The sequence below is a fragment of the Hippocampus comes genome, unplaced genomic scaffold, assembly GCF_001891065.2.
Source record: "Hippocampus comes isolate QL1 unplaced genomic scaffold, H_comes_QL1_v1.1 scaffold62, whole genome shotgun sequence".
Lineage (NCBI taxonomy): Eukaryota > Metazoa > Chordata > Actinopteri > Syngnathiformes > Syngnathidae > Hippocampus > Hippocampus comes.
Genome location: NW_017806062.1, coordinates 1,015,034 through 1,041,004, shown reverse-complemented (window position 1 = coordinate 1,041,004; position 25,971 = coordinate 1,015,034). Strand labels below are relative to the sequence as shown.

General features: G+C 42.2%; 12 non-coding genes across 12 annotated transcripts; all 12 read left to right on the top strand.

Annotated features, from left to right (window-relative positions):
• The first annotated feature begins 6,470 nt into the window (after positions 1-6,470).
• On the top strand, positions 6,471-6,542 carry trnae-cuc (transfer RNA glutamic acid (anticodon CUC)). Its single transcript has one exon. It is a non-coding gene; the product is annotated as a tRNA-Glu (tRNA).
• Positions 6,543-6,753: 211 nt separating this feature from the next.
• On the top strand, positions 6,754-6,825 carry trnae-cuc (transfer RNA glutamic acid (anticodon CUC)). The gene has a single exon. It is a non-coding gene; the product is annotated as a tRNA-Glu (tRNA).
• A 148-nt stretch (positions 6,826-6,973) lies between these two features.
• trnae-cuc (transfer RNA glutamic acid (anticodon CUC)) lies at positions 6,974-7,045 on the top strand. The gene has a single exon. It is a non-coding gene; the product is annotated as a tRNA-Glu (tRNA).
• A 180-nt stretch (positions 7,046-7,225) lies between these two features.
• Positions 7,226-7,297, top strand: trnae-cuc (transfer RNA glutamic acid (anticodon CUC)). Its single transcript has one exon. It is a non-coding gene; the product is annotated as a tRNA-Glu (tRNA).
• Positions 7,298-7,478: 181 nt separating this feature from the next.
• Positions 7,479-7,550, top strand: trnae-cuc (transfer RNA glutamic acid (anticodon CUC)). Its single transcript has one exon. It is a non-coding gene; the product is annotated as a tRNA-Glu (tRNA).
• A 2,901-nt stretch (positions 7,551-10,451) lies between these two features.
• Positions 10,452-10,525, top strand: trnan-guu (transfer RNA asparagine (anticodon GUU)). The gene has a single exon. It is a non-coding gene; the product is annotated as a tRNA-Asn (tRNA).
• Positions 10,526-10,602: 77 nt separating this feature from the next.
• Positions 10,603-10,676, top strand: trnan-guu (transfer RNA asparagine (anticodon GUU)). Its single transcript has one exon. It is a non-coding gene; the product is annotated as a tRNA-Asn (tRNA).
• Positions 10,677-10,791: 115 nt separating this feature from the next.
• trnan-guu (transfer RNA asparagine (anticodon GUU)) lies at positions 10,792-10,865 on the top strand. The gene has a single exon. It is a non-coding gene; the product is annotated as a tRNA-Asn (tRNA).
• Positions 10,866-10,944: 79 nt separating this feature from the next.
• Positions 10,945-11,018, top strand: trnan-guu (transfer RNA asparagine (anticodon GUU)). The gene has a single exon. It is a non-coding gene; the product is annotated as a tRNA-Asn (tRNA).
• Positions 11,019-12,532: 1,514 nt separating this feature from the next.
• On the top strand, positions 12,533-12,606 carry trnan-guu (transfer RNA asparagine (anticodon GUU)). The gene has a single exon. It is a non-coding gene; the product is annotated as a tRNA-Asn (tRNA).
• Positions 12,607-12,837: 231 nt separating this feature from the next.
• Positions 12,838-12,911, top strand: trnan-guu (transfer RNA asparagine (anticodon GUU)). The gene has a single exon. It is a non-coding gene; the product is annotated as a tRNA-Asn (tRNA).
• Positions 12,912-15,844: 2,933 nt separating this feature from the next.
• trnan-guu (transfer RNA asparagine (anticodon GUU)) lies at positions 15,845-15,918 on the top strand. Its single transcript has one exon. It is a non-coding gene; the product is annotated as a tRNA-Asn (tRNA).
• Positions 15,919-25,971: the final 10,053 nt, after the last annotated feature.

Here is a 25,971-nt window from a genome sequence, read left to right as displayed (position 1 = left end):
GAAATTTAAAGTTTGGTTCTTTAGTAATCACCGATTGAAAAAAAATGTAGTTTAGGAGAAATATTGTCACCCGGACACCACGTCATCTTTCTACTTGATGATTTATTTATTTATTGTCGTTGGCAAAGAAAGAGTTAACTGTACAGGTAATGTTCAAGTAACATTTTAACAATGTTCCCATCCAGGTTAACCGGTTGAATATCAATTACTTAAGAGCTAACGAGCATACTTTTACATCAAATGTTATGCACAGAATTTTTTTTTTGAGATCTGAGCCGTCATTCAGCTGATTTTTTTTTTTTTTTGCTTCGACTTGTGATTGTCAGGGTTTTAGGATATGACGGCGTGAGTCTGAAATGTAATATTTCTATTTCCATGGTTTACCAAAGGAGAAATTATCAGCCCAAATGGAAGTCAACCAATGTCAGCGAAGGTTTTTTTTTTTGAGGTTCCACAGCAATTGATTCGGAGGTGTGCAAAGACTTTTGTCGCTGTCAGCGTAATACGGTTTGTAAAATCACTCATCAGTTATGTCGGAAAAAGGGCCATCATTCATAACTATAGATTGAGGCAACCTTCCCTGTCCTGCTGGTGCATTTCAAGGTGCTGTGCGTTTCGAAGCCATAAACATCCATATAGGAGGATATTTCTAATGGCTGCTGAGCGGTGTGTGCAGCAGATGAGGAATGAGAGTGCATTAATATTCTTGGTGCGAGTGCGTCAATGTCAGGTCAGCTCAGAGTGGAGTGTCATCGGCAGCCTGATTGGGGTCAAACACAATTTGCCGAGTGGCTCAGGTGAGGTCATGTAACTAGACCTTGGATGAGAGGAATACAAGATCATATAATTATGCTCCGAGTGGTCTTTCTTGGGGGATTATCCTGTGTCAAAAACGTCCAGATGTCAACGTGTAGCTTTAAGCTAAACAAAGTGATTACAATTTTTTTATTTATTTTTTTTGTCCTCAAAACGGGTCAAGTACTTATGAGGCTCGTGTGGAATTTAGTAAAAGCATTGCAATTGCTGTTTAAAATAAAAAAAAAAATATATATATATATATATATATAATTTTTTTTCTTTTTTTTCTTAGTCTCTAGTCAGTACACATTGTAAAAAATATACAGTATACATTTTTCATTTCCATGGCCGATCAAAGTTTAGAATGATTATTTACCGCTTCTAAAAATCTGCTTTTAAAACAAGCCGATCACCATAACAGATGGGACTACGCAAAGGTTTGTCTTTCTATTCTAATTATACTTTAAATTACATTATCATAAATCAATAAAAGGTTGTGATGCTCGCTTGGTCCTCTGCCGACTACAAATGAGTGCAAATATTAGGCTTGATTTGAACTCAGTATATACACCAGTGCCATGTAATGAGAAGTTGTAAAAAAAGTAAAATAAACCAAAAAACTTGTCTACTAATACGAATAAACACGATTCAATCCAAACATGAATGCATTCACAATAGCGACTCCGCTGCACTGGTGTCCTCGAGCTGGCCTCTGAACGGTGCGCGGTCGTAGTAAGAAGAAACAGGCTCCTTTCATATATAAACTTTCACTCTCCCTTCCAGTGTTTGGCTGGACTAGACAAACAAGTGAAATCATCCAAGACTGAATCATCATCTCCAAGATCACGCTGGAGTGCCAGAATATAAATTTTAATAGCTCAGCCGAAACGCGGAACGCTGAGTTACTGCAAAAAAACGAGGAGGGTAATAAATAGGGATGCTGCTGCGCATATGAAGCCACGGAGCACTTTATTCTTTTTAGTTCTGCATAAGGAGAAAGAATCCGGTGTCCTTCAAGGCTCCAATAAAGGAAGCCAGCTGGGTGAGAGATCATTGCCACATAATTTACCGACAAATGTCACGGGAATATGAGCTTGTGTAATCTTAGGAGATGCCAATCATGCCTTCTGCCCTCCTTGGCACCGCGATGGTATTTTCATTACTGACAACCACACAAACATGTCAAAGCTCACCGGGTCCTCCACACTGGCGCTCGGAAGCGCCACGAGAGGCATCTGATTGTCAAAGAGGACTTTAATTACATCCGCAGAACAATGCGCTGCAATAATCACCGAGCGGCGACGACGCCAGCCAACCGGCGGACAACCCCGAAGCACAACGAAAAATGTGGTCGCGCCGTTCAAATCACGAATCGCACCCAACGAGCATGAACACGGAGAGCAGCGGGAGCGACGCGTTCAGAGGCCGTCAGCTTCTGGCTGAACAGTTCAGCTTTGAAATGTGCCCACTACTGATAAACAGTGGCTCCTAGACGGCTCATCATCGATCAGCCAGCGGCCTAAAAGACAGGAAGTTGGCACACACCGAGAAAAGCTGAGGCCAAAAGCATGAAACTCAGGGCCAACAATGAACTAAAACAAAACATATGTTATGGACGAACGACAAAAAGGTGCGCACTTGATTGAGTTCTATTTTACAATGGATTAAAGACCTAAAAGAATTTAGCGCTGAATATTCAGATTTTGGTGCTGATGCCAGCCTTGTTTGTTTCGCCTGTCTGTGAATTTGGCAGCTCGAGGCCCAGGTGATCATTCCCGCCTTATTAAATTTGAATCGTGATTTCGATTTTGCCATCTCACCCTCTTTAAAATGCTAGAATCGAAGAAAAACGATGGTGCAGAACGGCGTGCTGTGTTGACAAGTTCTCGATGAGGTGAAAGTAGTGTCACATTGCGACTCTTTGTCTCAAATGTTGCACACTCGGCATCCATTGCAGCCTGGTCAGCCTGGTAGAGGGATTCTCCCATCTGCGGCCCCTACTCAAGGCTTCTCATTTTTTTTTCCCCCAGATGTTTTTTTTCCCTTGCCCTACTGGGGGTTAAGGTCAGGGCATGTCGCTGATATTTGTCAACTGTGGCCATGTGAAGCCCTTTGAGACTGTTTGTGATTAAGGGCTACATAAATAAATGTGACTTGACGAGACAAAATGATCAAGAAATGAAGACTTACAGAGTCAACTAGGACAAGAACTACAGGAAGGATTGACCCAAAATGGACAAAATCAGTAAAGTTCGGACAGATAATAAAGGGTAATACAAACAATAGGAAGCAAAATTAAAAACAGGAAATTCAGAGCGAGAAGAACAGTGCCAAATATAAATTTGGATGGGCCAATGGTGGATGAGGCCCAAAAGAACAGGAAAATAGGAGAGACAATATTAATTCAAAATGTACCTGTGGACCTTGTGGTTTTCGATTGAGCACAGCACACATCTCTTTAATTGCCTTTTATGTGGTGTATCTGACAAGAACCGCTGAATGTTTGATTCAGTCCGTCAGTTCCTAAAGCAAGTTAAAGTTCCGCGTGCAGTCTTTGCCAGCATGTTCACGGTCAGTTGCGTTTGATCGGATGGCGATTAAAAGCACTCCAATGGGATGTGACAGCCTGCAGACACTGCAGGCATGCTCAAGGACACATAGCAAAGGCCACAGCAAGTTAAACCCCCCCCAAAAAAAAGTTTACTTTTGGCATGCAGGGTTAACCAGATTTGTCATTATAATGGTCCATCTACTTCCGAAATTAATTGGTTCTGGAAGAAATGTATTGATTTGAAAATTTTGTAAGTAGAGACGCATTTATCATGTAAATGCCCTAATTCGTTCCAAGCCCCCCCCCCCCAAAATTCAGACATAAATGTTTCCTCAAGCATAAAAATGCATCAAAATATGTACCAAATACATGTTACAATTATGTGATTGCACAATAAATGAGAGTTGTGCATCATGTAAAAAACAAAGAATAAAGAATGAAAATGATGGTCATTTAACTTTTAACTGCGTCCTCATCATTTTTTGCCCTCTTTGTTCTCTCTCAGAAGAAGTTTTGCGTGGCGTTTTGTCAAGAACTGATCCAAGGACGTTTGCTTTTGTCGGCTTGTAACAATCCTTCGAAAATGTCCAAAGCAAACATCAGCATAGTGAGCGATCGTCCGACTCATCAATAGTTTTTCTGGGTGATTCACATCGGAATGCCTCATGGCCCGAGGGGGTGAATGACGAGGACGCTGCACAGACACATCCGGTAGAGGTCCTTCTTAGCCAATGGGATGTCAGGATGACGCTTGGTAGTAGCCAATGGCAGAGCAGCTATAAGTATGTTGCGTTCAGGAAACTCGGAGCTGCGAGTAGCATCCCATACTGTATGACCTGAAGGGTAGTTTTGATATTCTTCTTGATATGTTAAATGATCTATCTTGCTAGTTTACAAATCCACTCCATTTTGATGCAGATTTAATTTTTACTTTCACCGTTACAGTCCACTTGCATTTGGGCCATTAGGGGCCTTGATCCACAAAATTACTTGGCTGGAGCTGCGACGCAATTTGCATTCGCCCCAGGAATGTCGTGGAACACACCTTTTTATCAATTTTTATTTATTTTTCTCATAAACTAACATAAATTACGTAGGTCAGCCGAGAGGGGATTATTGTACCGAATATTCATATTATTTGTTTGTCTCCACAATAATGACTTTTGGTTTTGACTTCTGAGATTTGCACAAAAAAAAAAAAAAAAAAGTTCTCCAAATGACATTACAGTATCCAGAATATATATTTTAAAACCAATTTATCTTTGGGATGCAGACGTAGAAGTCATTTGTGTTGACTGCACTTGTCTATTGAGATGTCTGTATGCACCTACGCACCTGCTGGACTGACATGAGCTCCAATATGACTTGTGATTATGTGACTTGACAGGAGATATGAGTGCACGTTGATTACTAAGGACAGATGAGTGTCAGACGCATGCTGGTCCAATGGTTTGGCAATCTGCCTTCAGCCTCCCAGGTCACAAGTAGCCAGGTGGAAATAAATATGACACACGTTTTCAAAAAAAAAAAAAAAAGGATGCATTCTGCTGCATTCCTTTCAGCTGTCCCTCAGACTCGCTGAGTTTGTATGTACAGTGGTACCTCTACTTACGAACGTCTCGTCATCGGAAATGTTCAAGTTATGAAACAGGAAAATATTGCCTCTTGTCACGAAATAAATTTCAAGATACGAAAGGTAAAAAATGCAGGATGGGCTTCAACTCGCAGCTCCGAGTTTCCCTGAACGCAACATACTTATAGCTGCTCTGCCATTGGCTATTACCGAGCATCTTCCTGGCCTCCCATTGGTTAAGGGGGGCTTCTACCGCATCTGTTTATGTGCATAGATAGATAGATTGACGGCTAGATCTGTGTCTATGCAGTGTCCTCGTCATTCGCCCCTCGGGCCATGAAGCGTTCCGATAGTTTTACGTAAATGTGAATCACCCCATCTGCATTTGAATGTCCGAATGAGTTTAGGGCGCTGTGTAAAAAAGTTTAATCGTCACTAAAAGACGATTTGGGCCCCTCTCCGCAACAGTCGCCTTTAAAAACAGAATTTCAATTTCATGCAACGTCAGTCAGAATAAGTTGGCCTTTGAAGGACCAATGGAAATTGCCAGATTGACCCTGAAATGCCTTCTTCAAACTTTCTTCTTTTTAGGCGTTCGTTTGTGAGACTTTAGAGTGCATCTGCTCGTGATGGACATGAAGAGTGCTTTTCCCCAAATAAATAAAAGCCTTTTTTTTTTTTTTTAAAAGTATCAACCTTGCCTTGTTGCCATTAATTGTGTGGAGACGTTATTGGCATGTTCGGTTTGGGGCGGCTTGGTGGATGAGTTGTTTGCCTGTCCATGACAAATGAGCTAGCTTGATGTCAACTAGCGTCCTTATGAGGATAAATGGGATAGAAGATGGATGAACAGATGTTCAGACTGAACCGAATTAATTGAATTGATTTCACCTCATGAGCATTTTACATTTGTGATTGAGGTCAGTGAATAAAAACGGGTTTAGTCGTCACTAAAAGACCCGTTATCTTTGCGCTCTCCGCGACAGTAGCCCTGTTGAAAGTTCAATTTCAATTTCACGCAACGTCACCCTGCTCATTTAAATGAGTGTCACAATCAGAAGCGAGTAAATAGAGTCACGGCGAGTGAGGGAGGTGCAAACAAGAGAAACGAAAATGGCGGGTCCCCATTTGTTGACTGTTTGGATGCTTGATTTGTTACTCAACAAACCACAAAGCAAAGACCAATTAGCCATGTCAGTGTTGAGAGTTGTACTTAGAAGAAAAAAAAAAAGTTGTTGACGCACCAAGCATCGTAGTTGGCACATTAATTGGCGCTTCGAGACAGTCGGTGCTGAAAGAATATATTTAATTATAGATATGAGTGGAGTGAGGTGCACTTCATACCAGCAGGCGTGGGTTGTTCTACGGGCCACCTTTCCTCCTCTAACATCATCATTCTCACACTCGTGTGTTGACAACTGGTGTGAAATTGATTGTCACGATATTTTTACGATGATGCCAGGCTCGTTTCCCTTCTTGACGAGATATTTTACGTGAAATTTTGGATGCAGATGAGAAATGTTGCGAGCCATGGAGATTTGGATATCTTCCCTGATGGTCTAGTGGTTAGGATCCGGCGCTCTCACCGCCGTGGCCCGGGTTCGATTCCCGGTCAGGGAACGAATGTAGCTTTTTCTGTTCAACTCCATACCTCACAAAAGTCCAATTCGTCGAGCAACTAAAAAAGCTTTGGTGAATTTTTTGGCCTTTTTTGTTGTCACTATTGCAAAAAGAGGAACTGCCTTTACAACGTGAAAAAAAAAAAAAAAAAAAACCTTGTATTTTGGACACGGATGAGAAATGTTGCATATTATGCCGACTTTTGATATCGTCCCTGATGGTCTAGTGGTTAGGATCCGGCGCTCTCACCGCCGTGGCCCGGGTTCGATTCCCGGTCAGGGAATTATGATCCCTCTTTTTTCTTCGAATGATTAATCTACAAGATTTTTTAGGGTATTTTGCCATCATTTATTCCGAAAAGAGTCGCAGCCTTCACAAAAAATCTTTGTATGTTGGAGAGATCTTACGTTCTGTGCTTGCATATACCACCTTCCCTGATGGTCTAGTGGTTAGGATCCGGCGCTCTCACCGCCGTGGCCGGGGTTCGATTCCCGGTCAGGGAACGAATGTAGCTTTTCCTGTTCAACTCCATACCTCACAAAAGTCCAACTAATAATTAAATCTCCAATCTTTGCTGTCTTTTTGTTGTCACTATTCCGAAAAGAGGAGCAGCCCTTGCAATGCAAGCCGTTATTTTGGACGCAGATAAGTAATGTTGCATACCGCAATTCTTGTTACCACCCTCCCTGATGGTCTAGTGGTTAGGATCCGGCGCTCTCACCGCCGTGGCCCGGGTTCGATTCCCGGTCAGGGAAAGAAGGATGCTTTTTCTGTTCAACACCTCACAAAAGTCCAATTTAGCAAGCAACGAATAATTAAATCTGCAACCCTTGGCTAATTTTAAGTCTTTTTTCTGTCCGCCCTTACAACCCGAGTAAAGCAGTTATTTTGGACGCAGATAAAAAATGTTGCATGTTGTACTTTCCTTTACCACCTTCCCTGATGGTCTAGTGGTTAGGATCCGGCGCTCTCACCGCCGTGGCCCGGGTTCGATTCCCGGTCAGGGAAAGACTGCACCTTTTTTTTTGTTCAATTGAAGAAGCAGTTTTAAGTTGACATGGAGCATTTATCTTGGTGACTTAAGAGCCAGCCTGTGCCATGAATGAAGAGAGGCCTCATTCAAATGTACTCCGCATTCACAGGAGAGTAACAGTGGCGGACAACTGCCACGCTGGATTGCATTTTGAGACGCGTGGGTGTGCAAGTCAAATCTATTCCTGGAGCTGGATGAGTGAGCTCTGCAGACGGCGACGAGACGTCCGGAAATAGCAAAACTTCAAATTGGGGGGGGATTGTTAGCAGGATGAATCAGAGCAGAGGTACACACCTGCGCCAGCCTTTTGGTAATGGAGGACATGACAACAATGTCACGCACGCAGCTGAAGTTGCAGAAACAGACGTGACTCGAGAAGAAAGCCCAACTGACAACTTTGTCTGAGCATTTGTGTCTTTTAGTTGCTGCATTTGATTCAATTTTAATTGGCAAGGGTTGTAAACACATACTCAGAACACCATCTAACAACGTTATCAATAATGGTCGGGTTGCACGATGAATCAAAACGTAATTGTGATTTCGATTTTGGCTTCTGTCGATCTTAAAAAACATCATCGTGAAAGAAAAATGACTCACCTGCAGAACTATGCGGTGCATTTACAAGTTGCTGATGTTGTGAAAGCGAATGTGATTCTGCCATCTCTTAGTGTGATTGAAGCTGTTTTCTGACAAAGTTGGAGTTGATTGTCAAACTAAACATCAAACAAAAATAATTACACACATTGCATTTTTAAATCGAAAACATCCTTAACATTTTTAACATATCACTCGCACTAATGCTGAAGTCAATGTAGTATGCAATTGACGTGCTAACCGGAAATAAGTTGACTTTGGGAGTGACATTTGAATGACGATGATTGACACGGAAGCACTGTGTAAATACATACACACAGGTCATACAACACAACTCAATGGCACAATTTTTTTTACCCCAATTGTTAAAGTTATTCAGTAGAACCAATATTAATAGAGTTCAATCAAAACTTTCTTCTGTTCTAATTGTGTATACTCCATCCATGCACGGGACCACAGCGCCCCTAAGAGGCCAACACGCATAAGAACAGCCGAGTATTTAGTTTTTTTAATTTTATTTTAAATTGCTAAAGTCTCTTGTTGTCCTTTCAGAATCAAATTTCTTTCAAGTTATATTAAAAATCGGATTTTTCAGGGATTCAAGGAATTTTCATTGACTCAAAAAGCAAAGGAGTTCCCAGGTTAGACCAGTTGGCCAAGAGTCCTGAAAATAACATCAGCTAAAATAAATATGACAAAGAGATAACGGTAATGCTTAGTCAGGGCTCCAATGTGTGCAAAGATGCAAGGCATCAAAGGTGTGAATATAGCAGAGCGAACATGCCCGAGGCTGGACTTTCACGCGATATTTACATTTTCATTTTGTGCTTGAGGAAAAGGATAATGCTCAAGAATAAAATGTTCTTCAACGTGCAGGGACGAATGGCCATGACCCTAAAATGATCGATTTGAGATGGTGACTTTTAATGGTGTTTTGAAATCAATGAAAAATAATTTGATTTGATTTGTGATTTCAACCTCAATCGAAAATAAGAAATCGTGACTTTTGTTTTCTCCATAAATCTTACAGGCCTACCTCTGCTGATTCTGCCTCAGAGGGGGGAGTCACGCTCAGTCGGATTCAAGGAATTTTCATTGACTCAAAAAGCAAAGGAGTTCCCAGGTTAGACCAGTTGGCCAAGAGTCCTGAAAATAACATCAGCTAAAATAAATATGACAAAGAGATAACGGTAATGCTTAGTCAGGGCTCCAATGTGTGCAAAGATGCAAGGCATCAAAGGTGTGAATATAGCAGAGCGAACATGCCCGAGGCTGGACTTTCACGCGATATTTACATTTTCATTTTGTGCTTGAGGAAAAGGATAATGCTCAAGAATAAAATGTTCTTCAACGTGCAGGGACGAATGGCCATGACCCTAAAATGATCGATTTGAGATGGTGACTTTTAATGGTGTTTTGAAATCAATGAAAAATAATTTGATTTGATTTGTGATTTCAACCTCAATCGAAAATCAGAATCGTGACTTTTTTTTTCCTCCATAAATCTTACAGGCCTACCTCTGCAGAGTCTGCCTCAGAGGGGGGAGTCACGCTCAGTTTCCAGCGATGAGACAATCCTGGTCTGGAGACACGTTCCTGACGTTCTGTTCCTTTAAAACACAAGTGGCACTTGTTAGTTTTGCAATCAACAAGGAGTACTGAAGGAAATACCTTCCATTGTATCTGTAGAATCAGAGAACATTCACATTTCAACAATGGCTCGGCATCTCGTTTCTTTGAGCTGTCGGAAATCGAGCACGTTTCCATGGCGACCACGCAGCTATTAAGCCAGCTGTCCAAACGGAGATAACACAGAGCGCAGAGTTGAGAGGGACTTCGATATACATTTGCACTGGCGGAACTGAGCGGCCACGTGTCGTTCATTACCAGGCTGGGGAAAACCCAGTCAGGTATATTCATGCAGTGTGTGTGTGTGTGTGTGTGTGTGTGTGTGTGTGTGTGTATCCATTTTCTGATCCGTTTATCCTCGAGTATACCCCAAACATGACTTGACTGACACATGAAAACAAAGATGTCCAAGCAGTTGCGCCTGTGGGCTAATAGGTTACTATGACAACCAGGGAATGGAGAGGAGTTCCCTGCTCGGTCCCTTGAATTGAAGAGATTTTTCCTCTTTCGTCTTTCCTCTCGTCTGACATGATCACACATGACAATCATACATCATCACATCAAACGAACACACTGCGTCCCAAATTGAAGCCTGCGGGAAACTGTCGAAAAGTCGAAAATGAAAACTGCATGATTGTCAACTCAGAGGAAATGTCTCTGTGGCGCAATCGGTGAGCGCATTCGGCTGTTAACTGAAAGGTTGGTGGTTCGACCCCATCCAGGGAGGGTGTTTATTTTCTCCGTTGGTCAAAAAAAATGTCTTGGAAGTCGAAAACCAAAACTGCATATTTAAATACCGTGAGTGTCTCTGTGGCGCAATCGGTTAGCGCGTTCGGCTGTTAACCGAAAGGTTGGTGGTTCGAGCCCACCTAGGGACACTTTACGTTTCTGGTGGTTCGAGCCCACCCAGGGACGCTTTACATTTACTCTTTTTAGGCGGGATTGTCTTGCACGTTAAAAATAGACAACTCATTATATGTCTGAAGAACAAATGTCTCTGTGGCGCAATCGGTTAGTGCGTTCGGCTGTTAACCGAAAGGTTGGTGGTTAGAGCCCACCCAGGGACGCTGTTAGTTTTCTCTGATTCTTTCGGCAGAATTGTCTCGGAAGTCTAAAATCAAAACTGCATGTTGATTCATAAGCAGAGTCTCTGTGGCGCAATCGGTTAGCGCGTTCGGCTGTTAACCGAAAGGTTGGTGGTTCGAGCCCACCCAGGGACGGAGTTTATGTTCTCTGATTCTTCCAAGACAAAAATGTCTTGGAAGTTGAAAATCAAAACTGCAAAGCAGATGAGCGAAAATGTCTCTGTGGCGCAATCGGTTAGCTCATTCGGCTCAATTTTTATTTGGCTAAAAATCCATGAGAGAGAGAGAGAGAGAGAGAGAGAGAGAGAGAGAGAGAGAGAGAGAGAGAGAGAGAGAGTAAAAAAGCTAATGAGGGATTATATGTCACGAGTGACATTTACAGAACATTTTTATCGAGCAATATTCATTATCTGGTGAATTACTCCCTTTTTAGCACCTAATCAGCCCGCTGTGGATTAGTTTCGGTTCATGTAAAATGTATCCCAAGCTTCAGACGCTCTGGAAGGACGCCGTGAAATCCCATTCATGCCGGTCAATGCACCTGAGACACGTAAATAAATGGTTGCGTGACAGGAACCATCTCCATCATTAGACAATGAAGGATTTTATTCTCACAGACATCAATACCTTGACTCCAAATATCTGTCAGGTTTCCAAGCACTGACATTGCTCTCCCTATTTGGTATTCCGTCTGTCTCGTTTTCCAGCCAAGTTGCTGTGTGGCTGACCTTTCACTGGTGAGAATTAAGTTTGCCACGAGGCATATTTAAATGGTCCGCACATTTTTAATATCCTCATTGTCATGCATTTGAGAGTGGAATAGCTTCACCGTCTGTGACAACAAGCCTCCGATGTTAAAAGAGGACCATTTATTCTAATTCATTGCCTTTTTATTCAGAATTTGGAGATTGCACTTCTGTCTAAAACAGACACTGGAAGTGAAAATTGTTTTAAACCAGTGGGGCCCTTTGGCATGAGCATCACTGGTCCAATCTGTAAGTGATGATGACACTGAGGGAATCTTTTAACCTTCACCCGACTTTTTTTTTTTTTGCTTTCGTGCAGGATAGGGAGGAAGTACAAATGTGGGTGAAGGTTAGGGTTGGGATTAGGGTGAATGTTAGTGTTATGAGTTCGGGTTTTCTCGTCCGACAGCATCTGGTTAGGGCACACCTGCCCCTATCTGGTTTTGACAAACTAGTTGAAGAAAAAGGATGACCTTTGGCTCGACAAGTGCACACCCACTATGCGGTACACGTTTTCAAACAAACCCTGAGGCTTGAGGAGAGTGGCACAGCTGTGGAAACCCATGCAGCATAGTACCAATTCCAAAGTCTGGTCAAACACTCTCTAGACCTTTCTCTCTTTTTTTAATTTTTTTTTTTTACTTGCAACACTGCTTGCCACACATTCTGCTTGCAGTGTTGCTATTTTCGAAGTGGGAAAAGATAAGTCGCTGTAATGCAAGAGAAGGAAAATGTAAATCATACCGGTGAAATAATCCAAGCAGTGATCAAGGCAAGACAGAGCGCATGATATTGACGACTTGGTTACACTCGAAGTTCAATTCCATGAATTAAAGCATGGAGCTTTTGGGCAGAGCTCAGCTTGTAATGATTCTGACATAATAAGGGAGTACAGCTAAGCAGGTCTCTGTGGCGCAATCGGTTAGCGCGTTCGGCTGTTAACCGAAAGGTTGGTGGTTCGAGCCCACCCAGGGACGTCTGCTATTTTGACAACCACACACACACACACACACACACACACACACTAAATTGCTTCATCAAACCTTTTCCACAAAGTCAGAAGCAGGGTGAAGCTCAAACTGAAATGACCCAATGAAATGTATGGTGAGCATACATGAGCACCGACCGGGTTTCAGCTCACCGTTCAGTTTCTGCTTGGCCTCTGCAGCCGATGGCCACGTGGTGTCCCAGCGACTCACAGGGCGTGTGTCTCTGTGGCGCAATCGGTTAGCGCGTTCGGCTGTTAACCGAAAGGTTGGTGGTTCGAGCCCACCCAGGGACGAGACTTGTTTTTGACTGGAAAAAAAAAATGGGGGGCGGGGAGTGATTTTGCAAGCCATGTTGTTTGGGTGTCACACGTGGCTCTTTGTCCAACTGGTTCGTGCAGTCGGCTGTGAAAGGAAAGTCACCATTTAGGTGCGATTCTGCCTCGTTGTGTTGAAGCACAAGGCTTGGGCAATTCTGGAAATAAATCTCAATCAATCACAATTACATTGAACTCATGACAAACAAACATGTCGGTCTCTCAGGAGCAGTTTGGTGCGGCACACGCATGGAGAGACGCACATACGTTCAGAATGAAACGGTAGAAGAAGAAAGTGGCGATTGAACACTAATATAACTTGCTCATATTAGGAAGACGATAAGCCTTTGTGCATTGCCATATATTTTGATATTTGGCACTTGAAGGAATGGTCCTGCCGGAACTCGGAGCTCATTAGCCTGTCAATGGGATTTTACATTGACGTTAGCATTAGCATTGGGGAGGTTTCGAAAACAAAAATACATCTTAGTATTTAAACAGACAATATTCTTGTTGTTGTTGTTGTATATTTAGTTTTTGTGCTCAGTCAGCGACAGTGGAGTTGGATGCTCTCGACGGTGTGGCTTTCGACAAGGGTTACCTGTGACATTTACATCGCAAGCGAAATGTCAGACGCTGGTATTTTAGAATGTTTCGAGAGGTGAAATTGACAGGCTCACTGAGCGTCTCATCCTGAAACCGAAAGAATATGCGGTGCCACAACAGCATTGACAAGAAGTGACAGGTGAAAATCAATAGCCAAGAAGAAATTGATGATACAGACGAGAGATTGATGTGGAAAAAAAGCCTTTTGTCACCGGTTTCATTTTCACTACAGATTTGTACTTTGAAGTGATCCATTTGTTGAGCCGATCCAATTGTATCTGATTTGATTGGATTCTCTGGGGACTGAAAGGATTAGAGACCACAAAGAAAAGGGCAAAAAAAAAAAAAAAAGGTGGGAATGTTTTACTTTTGTGGACTGGCTCCATTATATCAGGAAGCGCAGAAGCTTACAAGATGATAAAGAAAAGCACCAAACACCCATCTGAGCTGCGACACTGTCGGCTTTTTGAATCACTGAAATGTTCACAGCTCCAACAAAGACTCGACCACAAAGGAAATCAAGTGTCGACTTGTCATCCCAAAAGGTTGTGTCGCTTGGACCACTTTGAACTCCGCCAGCATCCTTACATCCATTTATTGTGCACGGATACGCACAAATTACGGAATTTAAATGGCGCTTATAGGATGATGGCATTTGGATTAACATACCTGGAAGGCGTAATTCTGTCACTGTTGTAATTCTATTTGGTGATCGCTGAAGTTGCATAAATAACTGCAGACGTGTCAAATCCAGGTTGAAAAAATAAAAACCCTGCCGTTTGAGTATAAGAACCTGTGGCTAAAGCCAAACGGTGGCAGGGTTTTTACTTTCCGGACCTGGATTTGACACCTGAATAACTGCGATTGCAAAACCCTGGCGGGCCTGGTCTGGGAATACTTGGAAAAAAAAAAAAAGCCCGTCAATTTAAACAGTTTGCGAGCTAAGAGAATACTTCCTTGTTCAAGGAGGATGACGACAAAAATTGAAAGATGTTGCAATTTTGATTCTGGCACTCACTTAATAGTGTTGAAAATGAAGAAGTGAAAATTAGACCATTTTGACACGACAGAACGGTGGATGACTGGTTAGCACGTTGGGCTCACAGTGCAGAGGTGCAAGGTTCGATTTTGGCTCTGGTCCGCCTGTGTGGATTTTGCATGCTCTACCCGGGCCTGCGTGGGTTTTCTCCGGGTACTCCGGTTTCCTCCCACATTCCAAAAACATGCATGGCAGGTTCATGGAACACTCGATTGTGTGAGTGTGAGCGCGGATGGTTGTTTACCTCTGAGTGCCCCACCATTGGCTGGCAACCGGTTCAGGGTGTCCCCCGCCTCCTGCCCGATGACAGCTGGGACAGCTGGGATGGGCTCCAGCAATGCGCAACCCTCGTGAGGATAAAGCGAAACAGAAAAATGATGGATGGATGGACAAGCTTCCGCATTGAGCCAGGCAGAAGTCATTTCAAACATAATACAGTCATACCTCGGTTTTCGACCATAATCTGTTCCACAAGGCTGTTCGAAAAGCGATTTGTTCGAAATCGGAAACTATTTTATTAGCCCATGATTAGGGGCTAATATACTATGCAGAAATAACACACACACACACACACACACACACACACACACACACACACACACACACACACACACACACAAAACAGATTTGCGTAAATCACAACCAACACATTTGCTCACAATGAACGCTGCACGAGGAAGCATCACTTCCTCGTGTAAGGAAGCCGAGAGGAGTCGAGTGGCGTATTCGGGTTTGCTCAGTTTGGTCAAAAAATTGTTTTCGGTCGTAATCCGAGCCGTAAAAATCTCAAATTTTCTGGTCAAAACCGATTTGGTCGATAACAGAGACATTTGAAAACCGAGGTTTGACTATACAACAATAGAGTATACCGGTAATTTGGATTTTTGCCATCAATGGCCCACTTAAACACAGATTTTGCACAAAATACGCACATTGAACCAAATGAAACAGGGACATTGTCATGTCTGTTTGAGAGCTCACTAAGGGACGGACGGGGGGGCGGCTTCCTGCTCCAAAGTGTTGGTTTGCTGTTCAGACGTGTGGGTAACAAGCAACTAAAGCAGCACAAACGAAGATCAAATGGAGCAAAACTGGCACTTGTCAATGTTTATGTGGACAAACGAGCAGGCTACAGCGCACCAGCAAAGAGCCGAGTTTGCTTTGAAAGCACGTCTGGCTGCCTGCCTGCCTCGGTGCCTGCAATGTGCACGTGGCCCGCCCCCTGTTAAGCCTTAACAGCCATAGTTGCACCGCTAGGCTGCTACATGTCTCTGTGGCGCAATCGGTTAGCGCGTTCGGCTGTTAACCGAAAGGTTGGTGGTTCGAGCCCACCCAGGGACGGAGTCTTTTTTTTTTTTTTTTTTTTTTTAAGTGTGAAGCTTTAATTCAGACTTCCAGACTGTATGATTTTTGTCTCAGAAATTCTTGATATTTGGTGGCTGTAACTTAATTTAAGCATGTTTTGAAAATTGGGTAATTATTTTCCGGTTGACTTTGCGGCGGCCGTGCGGAACAAACAGGCAATCAAATAACCACACATTTGTGAGTCGGCTCGAAACGTGGCGCTTTTGTGGTCCACTTGACTTCGAGGCTGACATTTCCCGATATTAATGTCATCCAATAACCGAGCGGCAAACGACCTTCCATGGCCAACTAACTGATAAATCCACTGGGACGCTTCCTGTCTGTTGACGTTCTTTGACGGGGGGGGGGGTTCTTGAGTGAGCAAGTAAACGACCTTGTCATCGAAATGTAAATGTCAAGTTCTTGTCATCAAAGATGTAAGAGGACACTTTTATTAACTTAACAACAAGAATCTAGACAGAGGGGCTTGCATATGACTTGGCATTTGTGATTCATAGCACATTTAAAGATGGGCCGCAAATAGCAATTATGAAACAATAGTCATCGCTTAGCGGTGCTTTTCCCTGACTTCTGGATGTTAGCTCTTGTCACCACATGGGGGGAAAAAAGTGGAACAGTAACCTCTCAAAAGGTAATGGGTGACATTCTGTTGTTTGAATTTTAAACAAAGTGGATCTTATCGAGGGTGACTTGAATGAAATTGGAGACTGCGCACTGGTCGCCAGTCCCCCAAAAATTAGGGTTGCAAATTATTATTAAAATTATTTTTTTTAATGGATTATTCTGACGATTAATCAATGAATGGGATAATCTGAACAAGTCCTCGATGATCAAAACAAATTGTTGATTATTTTACTTTGGATAATTATCGTTGCACGTCAACAAGAAACAACCATTTGCACCACAGGTGTCAAACTCAAGGCCCGGGGGCCAGATCTGGCCCACCACATCATTTTATGTGGCCCGCGAAAGCAAATCAAAGATGTCAACTTTCATGATGCTGACTAAAATCTCTACCAAAATGTCAAATTCTCATTTGTAACAAATAAGACTGATACTGTAAGCATTTTCTTCCTCTCATTCCAGTCACTTAAACAATCAGTGAATAAATTATTATTCTTGACTTCTTGATATGGTTTCAGTCATAATGGCCCTTCTAAGGAAACACTAAAATCTGGCCCGCGACAAAAATGAGTTTGACACCTCTGATTTACAGAGTCAATGACTGGAAACTAAATCCACGCCAACACTGTCACTGACAAATTGTAAAACAAGCATTTGGAAAATTGTCACGTATATGTCCGGCTTCCCAAAGACACTTATAAATTGTATATAAATAAAACTGGCACAGCCATTTACTCGTCTGCTAACTGCGTATAATCCTGCTTATCCGTCCGCTGCATCTCCTGATGAAATCTGGACTGTCATTTCCTCCAGCCACGGCGGTTGCATCACACTGTCTGGCAAGGTTAATGTTCAGGAGGCCGATTCAAGCATGGCTCGCCGTACTCGGGCACATGCTGCACGCTCTTGTCCCTCCATCACATGCCGGTTAAATTCTTCACACATAATCACGTTCTCGTAGTATAATTATCACTGTCCGACACCAACACCTCGGCAGTTCCTTAGCAACTGCTGTCGGCGCATCTTCGCCGTCCGATCGAAGCGTCCTGACACGGGGAGTGTCCTTCATTCAAATGCACGTTGTGTAGCTCTTCATTATATCGTGAGTGTGTCTCGATGAAGTGGAGAAAATTTTTGCCCTTGCGCAAAGGGAGGACTTAACTAATGTTTATCTCGCCCTTTTATGGCTGGCCAGTGTTGCATGACAAAATGAAGAGCAGACAGGCGCCGCGGGCAAAAGGGCTGTGAGAGTTGCTCATGTCTTAAGTCAACGTGCCTCAGCTGGCTTTGTGGATGAGCGCCAAAGCAAACAGGAGGGCGGACCGCAAGCTACCGAGCTTCCAGATCACTCGATAGAGCAATGGCTGTGACCGCAAGAGAAACACAAAACACACAGTACGTATGCATCTGTGTGACTGTGTTTATGTTCTCAAAAACCGTCATCTTGGGATCAGTAGCCAGTTAGCCAGCGGAAACCCAGAGGACATTTCAGAGCTCAGACAACAACGCCTGAAACAGTCGTGACTGTCATGTTACTGTCAAACTAAACATCCAACAAAAAGAATTTCAAATTGCGTATCAAAAAACAATTGAAGAGGTTTATTAACTAGGAATGTGCATTTCATTGTCGTGAGGATTACTTCGAAGGGGGAAACTACCGTATTTTCCGCAATGTTACTGTCAAACTAAACATCCAACAAAAAGAATTCCAAATTGCGTATCAAAAAACAATTGAAGAGGTTTAAGAACTAGGAATGTCGTGAGGATTACTTCGAAGGGGGAAACTACTGTATTTTCCGCAGTAAAAGGCGCACCTAAAAGCCTTCCATTTTCTTAAAATCTCACAGCGCGCCTTAAAATCCGATGCGCCTTGTGTATGGTCATTACGGTAATATTTTGAGCCCAAAATGGCTCCTTTGCTCGAGACATGCTTACAACGCAGAGTTCAAACTTAAGGCGATCGGTTTCGCAGTTGAACACGGAAATCGAGCAGCGGCAAGAGAGTTCACCGTTAACGAGTCAATGTTAGAACTTGCTGCTGGTTAAGTGAACTGTGTCGCTGCTTTATTAACTAAGTTTTACTGACATCTGATCTACATAAATCAGGGTGTAGTGGAGTGTTTTGTTGGCATTTCCTTGAGCGTAGCTCTATCTAGTGGATGCATTGTAGAATGCGTCTTAATAATGTGCTGCGTCCAATAGCTCTATCTAGTGGATGTATTGTAGATTGCGTCTCATAATGCGCTGCGTCCAATCTATGAAAAAAATGACAAAATAGGCCATTCATTGAAGGTGCACCTCATAATCCAGTGCGCCTCTTAGTGTGGAAAATACGGTACTTGCTTTTTGCAGCATGAATTTGAAATAGATCTTTTCTGTCAGCAGTCCTGGAAATGTTCTGACAAATCCCATCAGTAGGGATCCAAATGAAAAGAGGACTCTGTGTAATTATAAAAGAGGTTTCTCGGGGGATCTACGACTGCTGTTGCTGTTCATACAATAGGAACAGAAGTATGGCCAGATGGTGTTGTTATTTCACACGATGCGATTCTGGTCGGCCAAATGCACTGACTTTCATCCGAGCTCAACCCTTCGACTCATATTTTTAGAGTGCTGAGAGTCCTTTGTTTACTATGCTCGCAAGAGGGGTTTTGTCATACTCAAGCTCGTGTCGAAATTGTCGTGACCACACAGGTTGCATTAATTTTGAACGCAATCGTGCATGATGGATGAGGCCACCTTCGCAAGTTGACCTTTTGGACAGATACAGTATCCGAGGCGCTTGCAGATGCCTCCTGAGTCTGCCATTGATATTTGTAAACCAGACAAAAGAAACATTTTCTGGTCAGGCTGCTCACTCACACTGAAGTCCTTTCTGTAGAATACGTACATGACACAAATGACGTGCGCGAGTCTTTGTTCAGGGTCTGTCCAAAAATCCTGAACTTATATTGAATGAATTGTAATACTTGCCAAAGGAATTTTAAAACAATTTGTTGCAATCATTCTGATTAAGAGTTCTAAAACTCTGTGAAAATTGCTGAGTTACGATGTTTATTTCCAGGTAGAACATTCCACAGAACATACACGCCTTTGAATGCACTCGAACTTGATAACGAGTGACAAAAAAACAAAAAAAACCCCAGATGAGACACAGGGGTCATGACACAATGGAGTCAGAGGTAGAACAAGGGGGGTTGGGGTGGGGGGGGGGCTCTCCTGACATCTGGCACCCTCAAAAATTTCATTCCACAGCTGAGCCCTGTTCCGATTCTCTCAAACGGTCGAAAATGGAGCCCAGGCACTTTGCTCATAAATGCACGAAACGAGTCGGGTATTCCGCCGAATTAAAACATCAAAGTTTGTTTACGTACCACGGAGCCTGCTACTGTATTTCGTATGTAAATGATATCAGCATTTGACAGCCGATGATTGGTCCACTTGCCACATGTCAAATCCGCTTTGCGTCGAGACGCTCATGAATGCAGTTACGACTTTGAAATCTAGTCTATCCTGACAGTAGTAAAGTAGAAAACTGGGGGGTGGGGGGTGATCCCATTCACACATAAGCTCATTGGGTGCTATTTTTTCTTCTTTTTTTTATTTTTATTTTATTTATTTATTTTTTTGGGGGTGGGGGCATCAAATAGAAAACACTTATTTAGTGAGCCGAATTTTAAATGAATCGCAATACACGAGTCAAAGCTCTGCAGACTTTTCCTATTTATGAGTGATGATGACCTGGACACCAAAACCAATTCACAAGAGAGGCCGTATCACATTTTCCTCAAAGAACTTGGATAGTAAAAGAGAGACTGAGTGGATACGCTGGTTTCCATAGCAATGGCTTGCACGGTCACATGGTTACCTAGGAACTAATCCCGTGCGTGGCGCGGTGCAATGTGTTCGTGATAAAGCAAAGCTCTCTGGCTTACGGCCAACAAAGCCACAGGTTGCCATTTCATTTTCAACACTTGAACTACAATCTGGGTTAATATGACAGCGTTCTATTTTGCGCGTGTAGAGAACGCTGGCTCACGAGCCGAATGAAACGTCAACGTGAGACTCGGTACAAACTGTTCCTGATGCACTTCAAAGGGCTGGTGACACAGTAGCGGGATGTGAGAACACTTTGAACAAGACTGCCCTCCACTGGTCGATTAAGTGTGTTACATGCTATTTTGAGCACTGCTGGGAGAATGACAACAGTTAATTTACGAGTTATTTAATCGCGCATAGTTGTCAAAAAAATCATTTTAGTGTGAGGCATTGCAATCAATTAGTGCAATTATTGCCACGATTGCAAGTCATCAAAAAATGATTTTTGATTTTGACAACCACTAATTAAATTATTGCCTTTTACCAAATATCCGTCACTGTACAAATTACACTGTCCAAAAAATTACTATAAACCTAACAAGCCTCCAACACATTTACGAAAGTGTTGTCTTTGAGTATTATTGAACACTAACCTGCAATGCATTATGGGACTCTTGCTGGGAAAACCCACAAAATGTGAATTGTGCACTTTGACTGTTTCAAGAAAGGGAAGTTGAGTAAATACAACACAGCTTCGGTTAATGGTTTGGATTGATTCTATTGAAAAAATACCAAAAAAAAAAAAAAGACGACACTAATTGCAGTATTCTGGCCGAGATTGCGATCCAGATGATCTTTGAGGACCATTCCTAGTCTTGACAAACAGAACCCTGATTACAATTGCTACAGCAAGAGACTGTCATTATCTCTGGAGAACCATATTTAATGAAATCTTAAATTAACAAAGACATGAGTCTCCATAGAGACCGTCAAAAATTGCCATAGCGGACTATGTTTCAAGTCGTCAAGGCGGGGTATTGGGTAAAGTTTTCAACTAGCAATAATCACGCCTCGGTTGGACCTCATAGGCTACGATACTGCCACTGCGCAAAGATAGCCAAGAATCGTTAGACACAATCAAGTCATGACCCAACCCATGGTCCACAGTGCCGGTCTCACCATTAACATAATGCTTCTAAAATTTCAATGTATTTCAAATCTCCATATAACACAACCCTTGTACATCCCATTTAAAAAACATCAACTGGAATATACTACTCATATACTGTATATTTTATGAGAGTGGAAGCAGATTATGAAAAGCTTCCACGGTCTACTGAAAGTGTGAAGGTAGTTTGAAAGACAGTTCATATTTGAGAGGGTTTTGCCGGGTTGCTCGCGCTACTGGTTTTAGCGGCTCGGTACAAAAACTAGTGATAGGTCAAAATGTGCCAAGCTCTTCGAAGCGTTGCAATTTCTGATGCACGTATTGAAGCACTACTGGGAAATGAAGCGTCGTTCTCCGCAGAAGTGCTTCACGTGTCAGCATGAACAGACAAGGAACATCTGCGGAAATATTGTGGGCATGTTGTTTCTTCTAATGCGGCAAACGGGTTTGAGTTAGAAGTCGAGCGACACCTTACTGAACCCAACAATGACAAAACTGTTGATGACAAGTGAAGTAATAATTCCAAATTAAATTTAAAAAATATTGACAAGCCTTCTGCAAGCCAGTACAGAATTTTAAAAAAATTCTGAAACTCAATTTTGTGTTCAACACCAATGTGACCACAAATATCATTTGGTATCAATAATCATTCACAGATTACATAAATGATCCCCAGAAAACTTGATTTTGGTGTTGTGACTCAAGTTATTTTCTTATTATTGAAAAAAACGAACACACACTGAGGCTTTCTCCACGATAGAATGCAAATAAAAAACTCGCGAAAATAACCTTTTGAGCATAACGCCTCGTCTTCCCGATTGCCATTCGCCTGCAGTTGGTTGAGGATCAACTTAAGAGATAGTTAAATTGTGAACTTTCATTAAACAGAAAGATTAGTCTCCGTAGAGACTGTCAAAAATTGCCGTGACGAACAAGTCGTCAGGGCGGGGTATTGGGTAAAGTTTTCAACTAGCAATAATCGCGCCTCGGATAAACCTCATAGGCTACGATACTGCCACTGCGCAAAGCTGGCGTTAGGATGATTCTCACAAGTACTAACCCACCCTGCATACGTTCCACGATGACGGTCTTCACAAAATCAGGAAAAACGTTTGTGCATACATTCCAAGACAAATGCCACATTTATCCAACATTTTCACGTAAACAAAACTTTCGTTTATGGTAACACGTCTCTAATACACTTTCGAAAACATTTCTATTACTAATGAATTTTGATGAATATGACGCCGCAAAGCATTATGGGACTGGCTGTTGTTAAACCGAGCAAACGCGAGTCCTGTAACTTCACAGTTGCAATGGAAACTCCTACGTTGATAAAGCATCGACACATTCAGCTAATATAAAAGTATAATATCAAAATTTTATTGGACACTTGAACACAAGACAACGATGACACAACGTTACTGGGTTTACATGGAGCCAGGTATTACGATTCGAACGAATCCCGAATGATCAAACGGAATAAAAACACTCCACATAAACACCTCAGTCGGAAGAAAAAGCCAAATCGCAATGGGGCTTCATTCGGATTCACAGGGGTGGTATATTCCTTATGCCAATCCGAACGTTGACCATGTAAACAGCCAAACTGTGTCCGCCGGTCTGCGCATGCTCCGTCTTGACTTACAGTGCACGCGTAGTGACGTTTTCGAATACGCACTTGGCCAGTAGCAACGTCTTACCAGAACTCGTCTGCGATTGGAGAACTTTTTGACAACGATGCGTTTTCAATAGTTTCGACGATTTAATATACGTTGAGACTGCGAAGAAGTCGGTTATTTGTATTTTGTAGATTCGGTAAAATGTCTTATTTTTCACAGAAGTATTAGTCTCCGTAGAGACCGTCAAAAATTGCCATAGCCGACTATATTTCAAGTCGTCAAGGCGGGGTATTGGGTAAAGTTTTCAACTAGCAATAATCGCGCCTCGGATAAACCTCATAGGCTACGATACTGCCACTGCGCAAAGCTGACATTTTGGAGCGTGCATTAGGAGGGTCATTACCCAGCATACGTGTCATAGTGACGGTCTTCTAATATTGATGAACGGACGGCGGGATTAATTTACATCAACTAAATCTTCATTTAATAGTTATATCTATCACCGTTTTGGTTTCAGATATATTTAAGTAAACGCCTTTATAAAAATGTGCTCCGTGACGCAATGCATTCTGGGACTTCCTATGTTGGTTTGGTTTGGCCGTCACGTACTACATACATACATTTGGATATTACGTGGTGGAAGCTGACACACGTCCAGCCTCAACACAATTAATCATTTTAAAATACTGTAGAGGACTAGAATTGCATCCGTCGGATTTGTTTCGTTTTACACTAGTTACACGGAAAAGGCAACACTCAGAGATACAGTACTCACACTTCCGCCTAACCCTGAAATCATATGTACGCATGCGCGTAGACTTAATTCAACTAGTTCAGGGTGCTTGAATTCGCTAAGCAGCAACCATATGTATAAACTATAACTGTTTGACCAATGGTTTCAGCTTTGGGGTAAAATAGAGATTTTGCGTAACAATGCATTACGGGGCAATTACTAGTTATAGAACACGTACGTTTACACTTACTCAACATGGAACCGATGACGTTATGCTCAGGAAAAACACAGGATGTCGCTGTTGACTTCGATTAACCAAACAAATTCCCTTCAGAAAAAGCCTACGACCTTATTTTGTCAATTAATGTAAGTTATACATAAGGCCGAGACAATATAAAATCAACCCCGAAACACACAAATTCACAAAATATTCGTTTTAATTTTCAGACGAACAAAAAAGTATTTCTAAGAGAAATTAACTCATTTCTATTAATGGCGCCAATGTGCATTTTTTTCACACTTGAAAACAGTTCTCAGTTCTCAAAATTGCAGGTCGCTCACAGACACATATTCATAAATAGGTAGATTTAGTTGGTTGTTTAATTTCACACTTGATGGGTGGACAAGCACCCCAGGTTTTTATTCAAGCAATAAAAAAGTAAAATTTCCATAATATATTCTGTTGAATTCAGTTCATTGTTCTGGAGCCAGCTTCAAAGACGAAACTGGGCATTAATGGCTATTTTGTTTTGGTCGAGGTTATATACTTTTTCGATCACATGCACTTTTCTGCGTATTGTATTTGTGTCGTTCCAAAAACGGTAATGTCAGAGTGATGATATTGTAGGCCTTTTCACCTGTTGTGGTGCTTTAGCAGGATGAAGCATGTGCTTAACAGATAAGATTTGGTGTGCCAGTCTAAAGCTGCCACATTAGACGGAGGATTTGCTCCTGTCAGAACGGCAAGCCAATGAGGCTGGTGGGGTACGCTTGGATCACTTTCTGGGACAGGTAGTTACGTAGATAAGGGGATTACACCAAGTAATCTAAAATGAATCCTGTCAGACTGTGTTTCATCCTCACCTGGAAAACCAGAGTTTCTCAGTTTTCCTCCCAACGAACACATCACATCAATATGATACAGTTCATGAGACACCTCGAAACTACACCTTCAATGGTCATTCAACAAAACAATGATAATGCCCTTAATAAACTGTATAAACTGATTTTTTTTTGTCTGTTTTAAAACCAACAGCCCCAAAACCAAAATACTGTACCAGTCTACCCAACCAAATAACTAATCAATATACTGACAAATAGTCCAACAAACGAACCAAGTGACTGTATAGCCAACCAACCAACCACATAACCAACTAATGATCAAACCAGCCAATATACAGTACTGACTTTTGATGTCGACTGTACTGCAGCAGTTGAACACTCGAGTAACTGCTTGCTTACCATTGAGGGTCTTGTGAAGAGGATTTAATTTCATTCCTGCAGCCTGGGTACGATTCCTGGTCAGGGTGTAAGTGCTTTTCTTATCCCAGATTTTCCTAGAGGATCAGTATTGACCTACCTACCAAACCACTATTTTTCCTTTGACCTCTGCTTTCAAAAGTAGTTTGTTGTAAAAATAATAATACAAATCAAATGGAGGGACAATAATGTCATAATAATTTGAGGAGACTGACCATTTATATAGAGGACAAACATGGTTTATAGCTCTGACATCGAAATATCATTAACTTACCTGTTTACCAGATGAACTTGGACTAATTTGTTTTTTGTTTTTTTTTTGGGGGGGGGGGATGCAAGCTTGTTAGTTCAGTCCCCAGACTGTGCATTTGATCCAATTTGGAGGCTGCCCTGGAGCCCTAATGGTGAAAGTACAGAGCTTGTCGAGGACGCAAAGCCTCTTCAGACTGCTGATCAGTGTTTTTTTTTTCCCCTAAGAAGGAAATGGATGTTGTCTGCCTTCAAGCAGGTGTGTGTGTGTGTGTGTGTGTGTGTGTGTGTGTGTGTGTGTGTGTGTGTGTGTGTGTGTGTGTGTCTTTTTGTGG